This window comes from Marmota marmota, unplaced genomic scaffold, assembly GCF_001458135.2.
Source record: "Marmota marmota marmota unplaced genomic scaffold, marMar, whole genome shotgun sequence".
Lineage (NCBI taxonomy): Eukaryota > Metazoa > Chordata > Mammalia > Rodentia > Sciuridae > Marmota > Marmota marmota.
The window spans coordinates 6,217,750-6,223,957 of record NW_026000093.1 but is presented as its reverse complement, the minus strand read 5'-3'; positions in this window follow the sequence as shown (position 1 = coordinate 6,223,957).

Sequence of the window (6,208 nt, the reverse complement as noted above, 5' to 3'; positions counted from 1 at the left end):
CCAGTGGAAGTAACCTTGAAGAAGAGGGCGAACCCTCCAGTGGAATATGGGAGGGTCTGTGGATGAGGGAACTGGACAACTTCTGGAAGAAGCAGTAAAGTGGGCTGTCAGAAGCAGCAGGTGCAGGAATGCCTGGTGTGGAACCTACCTCTAGAAGGACAGAGGTAAGAGAGGAATGACTCTGCCTGAGGGGGCTGGAGGGCAGGGCAGGGTAGGAAGTGGATGTGGACTGAGGTGGCTGCAGACACAGAGGGGCTTAACTGGGAGGTCTGTCTTAGAATCAATTTGTTTTCCCCCCTTCCCTTCCCTTTCCTTCACCCTGATGGGACACCTTGTGGTCAGCTAAGCATTTATCCCTTAAGTAAAGAAGACTCTTCTTTTGAAGACTAAAATTCCTTCAATGAAAAAATGACAAATACTTGCATTAGCAATTCTCTAGCAAAACGGTGGCCATTTTCCCAAAGACTCTAAATAAATCTTGCTGAACAGTAAGCCCCACTCAGGTGCAGGGAACACACAGATTAAGCTTAGATGTGAGTAGATGTGAGTAGACAACTAACACTGACCAGACACGTGAAGCAAATCTTCTACGTAAAATCTTTCCTAACATTTATGTAGAGCTTAGTGCCTGACAGTCACTTAATGTTAAAAGGTCCTTTTTTGTGTATTTATTTAACTCTCACAACCACTGCATGAAATAAATTCTACTTTTCCCAATTTTAAAGATGAGGAATCTTAATCATTCTCTCTCTCTCTCTCTCAGGGATTGAACCCAGGGGCACTTAACCATTGAGCCACATTCCCAGCCTGTTTTAATTGTTTATTTTGAGACAGGGTCACCTTAAGTTGCTTAGAGCCTTGCTAAATTGCTGAGACTAGCTTTGAACTTGTGAACCCGCTGCCTCAGCCTTGTGGGATTACAGGTGTATGACACCATGCCTGGTGAGGAAACTTTTCTTTAAGTGATTTATACATGATTTTGAAGATGTCATTTTCTTGAAGATAGTACAAAAATACAAGTATCTCATAGAAAAGAGAGCTAGGAAAATAATCTGAAAGGTTTGTTTAGTCTAACTAATTATCAATATTCTACAAAGAGAGGAGGAGAAATTACAGAGAGTAAAATTATCCAACATAATGAATTCTTTAATATACACACCTAGGTTCACCATCTTATAATTTTATAGTACTAAGAGTAAAACAGAGCTACCCCAAATTCCAGAGACCAAAACACACATATCCACACGATCACATAGACACATAGACACACAGACACACAGACACACACACTCCTCTTCCCTGACCAGCACACCTGAAAGAATGAAGATAAAAATAATAATAAATAAGTGGAAAAAAATTGGACCCAGCTTTCTAGGAAGCACTATTGGATGGTAGCAGACACTGAAGCAAAGTTCTGAGGGGAATTGTTTCTTTTTACAAATTTAATTGTTGATTTGTCTTAATACTTAAATATTTATCAATTTTAATAATTGTTTTTATTATATACAATTACATTTGTAACATGTATAATTTTTACAAATCTTTGTCACTTATCACGTGTATATGTTTACTTGAGGGTTTTTTTGGTAATATTATTAGCAAAAATTTTTTCTCTAAACTAAAATTGGCCCTAAGAGGTTTTATTAAGCTGGTTGCCAGTTAGGCTGCAGGAAGTTGTGATACCTTGATTGTATAAAGATTTCTATACAATACAGTATAAATTTAATAAATCAGCCAAGTGATACTATATAGATACTAATAGGTATTTATAGGAGAAGAAATACCAGTGTTCAATCTCTGATAATCAATTGAAAACCCAGTCCAAACTAACATGATGAATTATTATTTTTCATGTTTCAGACTGTGAAAATATTGGTAATATTTCAAGTTGTCAGGAGTGCATAGAAATATGCCCTCTCCTATTGTTAGTGGGAGTATAAATGATTGAAGTCATTCCATGAAAAATTGGTTAATCTCTGACTGTAATTACAGTTACTTTTCTTAGTAAAGTGCATGCCTTCTAGGTGTCCGTTACTAATTTCCATGAGCCTGATGTCATGCCTGAGAGGAAAGAGAAGAAATGCAGTGACCCTTTCTGTCTTAAGCAAGAAAAGTTGCAACTAATGATTCTTCCAATAAACACAGATGCCAACTTATGTATTATTACCATGACAACAAATTAGTAGGAGGTATAGACTTTTAAAGCTGAAAGTTTACTTTTACTAAACATAAAATTTTCTTAAGTCTTTTCATAGATAACTTTTTTCTCTGAGAATAATTTTATTCTGAAGAACACTCTCTACTTTTCAATAGCTGCATGAAATAAAGATTTTTTAAAATTTCTTTTCTTTTTTTTATATTTCTTTAACTATATAGTAGAAAGTGCCTGCAATTTTAAGATGAAGTACTGAAAAAACATTACTTAGAGAAAGAAGCAAGTTGGAGAAGCCCAAAGTTTCAATACATACATTAGAAAGCAGAAAGAAAATTCAAAGAAATAGAGTATAGGCCTCGTCTATTCTTGTATTATAATATTCACATCAGGTCAGACTTGAGTTGTATAGAGGTAGACATAGACAAATATGGCTTCTCAGAAGACTGAGGCAAGAAGATTGTAAATTTAAGACCAGTCTGGGCAACTTAGCAGGACTCTGTCTCATAATAAAATAAAAAAAGAACTAGTGATGCAGCTCAATGGTAGAGCACTTGCTTAGCATGAGCAAGACAAGTACTCTGTCACTGGTTCAATCCAGGGTACAGGTACAGAGTGGAGAAAGAAAGAAAGGAGGAAAGAAAGCAGCAAAGAAATAGGTGGACAGTTGTAGTAGTTCACTTGAATTTAGATGTAGCTAGGAAATTATTCTTTCTTGGCTAACTATAGCAAATTGGAGAATAGAATAAGATGCTTTCAGAAATGCAAGGATCCACAAAGAATAAGGAGAATGTCAGTCATAGATCTGGAAATCAGGAAGTCAACACTGAAAATATGCAGAATCAGAAACATTAAACAGATAACAGTGTTGAAAGAAGTGGATCTGGAAGAATGAAAATAGTTAATGTTTTTGTCACTTATCACCACATTACATATTTCTTTGAATATTTTTTTGTAATATTATCAGCAGTTTTTTCCTCTCTAGGTTTTCTTGAGCTGATTGCAGGTTAGGCTGCAGGAAGATGTGATACTTTGTACACAGATTTTAACAGAATTCTAAAAATGGATCAAACTTAAAAGATGAAAACTGAGCTGGCAAGAATGATCTGAAGTATATATGTGACTGGCAAAAGCTATGAGCTCTACAATTAAAAGCCTTCTTCTAAATCCATCTAACATAATGCAACTTCCAGTGGAAACATGAGCTACAAACAAAAAGCCGAATCACAGAAGAATATAATAGTCCAACTACCCAAGATTTTAGCGAAGAAAACATTGGCTTTCAAATTGGCTAAGATTAGAAATGATGAATTAAATATATGAAGAATGTTCACTCTCCCACACTTTTGTCAGAGGTGTGAATTGTACTAACAATCTAAGTTTCAGCACTGATCAAAACCACCTAAATGTTTTGATGCATCAATTCTAGTTCCAAAGATTTATCATAAGGAAGTAATTAGGCAAATTTGTAAGGGTGTACATACAAGTGTGTTCATTGAAATTTCTAATATAGAAAAAAATTAAAATCATGGTTGTTAGTTATATTTTTGTTACTATAACAAATAACTGACACAATAAAATTATAACAAAAAATTTTTTCCTTAGAATTTTGGAGATTCAAGTCCATGATTGATTGGCTGTAAAGCTTTGAGCCTATGATGAGGCAATACATCATGGTGGGAGTGTTAGGCAGAGCAAAGTCACTTACGTCAGGGTGAGTGAAGGGCCAAAAGTCTCACAATTCCCTTTAAGGACTTGTCCCCAGTGACCTAAAGACCTTCCTCTAGGCCCCATCTCTTAAAGATTTCTACAATGTCCCAGTGGTGCCTCCCTCGGGACCAAGTCTCCAATCAATAAGCCTTTGGGAACATCCAAGATTCATGCTATCCAAAAATATGTGATTGGTTAAATAAATCATGACAACCAATATGTGGCCTGTAAAATAGCAGCAGAGATCTGTATTCATTAACTTGGAAGAGATAGTCACTCAATATTAAATGAAGACATAGTCAGAGGCACTTCAGTCTAGATCTTAGAAATCACTACTCTGTAGAAGTGCATGTGTGAGCCAGAGATCTTAGCACAAGCCTGTGTTACAAGCTACTCATGAGCTTGAGACCAGCTTAGACAACACAGCAGACCCTGTCTAACTCACCAACTAATAAACCAACTAACTAATGAACGTAAAATAGAAAAGAAAAAGAAAAATGCATATGTGACATGATCACTCTCTTGTTTAGATCTCCATGTGGCCAGCAGGCATGTCCTAGATGAATTCTCTAGCTTCTTAGCTCAATGTTTTTTTAAACTATGCTTTTTTTTTTTTTTTTATTCCAACAAAGTCAATTTCCTTTTAGATTACCAAATACTTCCCAAGGGAACCAAGGTCCTATTAAATATTTCTTACATATAACTATTTTATTATTAAAAAATGCTTATCTCCATGAATAAAGGACACATCTGTGTTACTTCCCACTGTATGTGGACTGTTAGCACAATGTCCGGCTGCAGAGGACTGTTTAAAAAGTGTTTGTTGGATGAACACATGGTTAGATGGATGAATAAAATAAATGAATATTTCATGTATGTATAAACTGCTCTCTATGTCTATACCTGGTTATATTGGTGTGTGTGTAGGTGTATATTTATATTTGCATGGAGCAAATTCTGGATGAATCTACTCCAAAATATCATCTCTACAATTTCAGTTGTTTTCTTTTCTTTTCTTTTTTAAACTTCAGATTTTATTAGAATTATTTTGGGATAAATAATTAAATTAAATTTTGGGATCAATAATCTTTAAAAAAAATTTTTAGTTGTAATTGGACACAATGCCTTTATTTTATTTATTTATTTATTTATTTTTATGTGGTGCTGAGGATCGAACCCAGTGCCTTGCATGTGCTAGGCAAGCGCTCTACCACTGAGCCACAACCCCAGCCCGGGATCAATAATCTTAATGAGATCCCCAGCAATAATAATTTAACCTTTGCCTTTGGTATGGATAATTCCTCAAGGAAAAAAAAATCAACAAAATATCACAGCCAAAATAAAACAAGTGGAAATACAGACCTCTAAATAGGTAAGTATATGAACAAATGTTAATTTGCTAGGAATGTCATTGGGGCAAATGAGTTCACTACTCTAAACCTCAGTTGCCTTTATTGTACATAGGGCAATAACGTCAGTTTTGAAGAACTGTTATGAGCAGCAGAGATGTCCAAACCAGCAGGTGCTCAATAAACTCAACTCATCATTGTGGCAAGTGGTCTATATAAGGAATCTCAGAAAGGCCCAAGAAAGTTACTGTAATACCTGAAGATGAAGTGATTGAGTTACTCATAAAATTTAACAATGCTCTTTGAAAATATTGGACACTCTGGATTAAAATTATTGAGTTTAGAAAACAGAATATTACATTTGAACTACTTGTAAATCATCAAAAAGTAGCAAAACTTCTTTTTGCCCTCACTTTTTTTCTTCTCCAGAGGAAAAAAATGTAAAGTCCCCAATTTTGAAGCATTAGGTTGCCTAGTCCTACCATAGTTTGATCATGGCATTCTTTAATCTCGTTCCGCTTCTTGCTTAACACATATCTTCATAAAAGAGGAAAACTTGAGAGCAGCAAATTGTAATCTATTTGTGTTAAATGTTAACGGAACTTCATAATTTCTGCTAATAGTACATGCTCATTAGGGGAGATTGTTTAAAATCTTTACATATTCAAGAGCTGTTCTGCATCGTAAGCCAATGAACAGGCACAGGAATTTGCTCTTACTGATATCACTGCTTGAATATTTCAGCTTGTGTATTCTTAGAGGGGCTTTACTCTTCCCAAAATTAGCTCACCTCTGCTTCTGGAGCCTTAGATCATGAATTTGTCATGTGGCTAAAGGAGATACACAAAGGCTGAACATGAGGGAGCATTTAGCTGATCTCTCCTAGAAGGTTTTTTAAATTCAAATAAGAATAGATATACTTCCAAATGAAAAGATACATCAATGATTTTTTTATTTTACTTTGTCTTTGAAACAATGGCTAAGAAAATACTCTGGG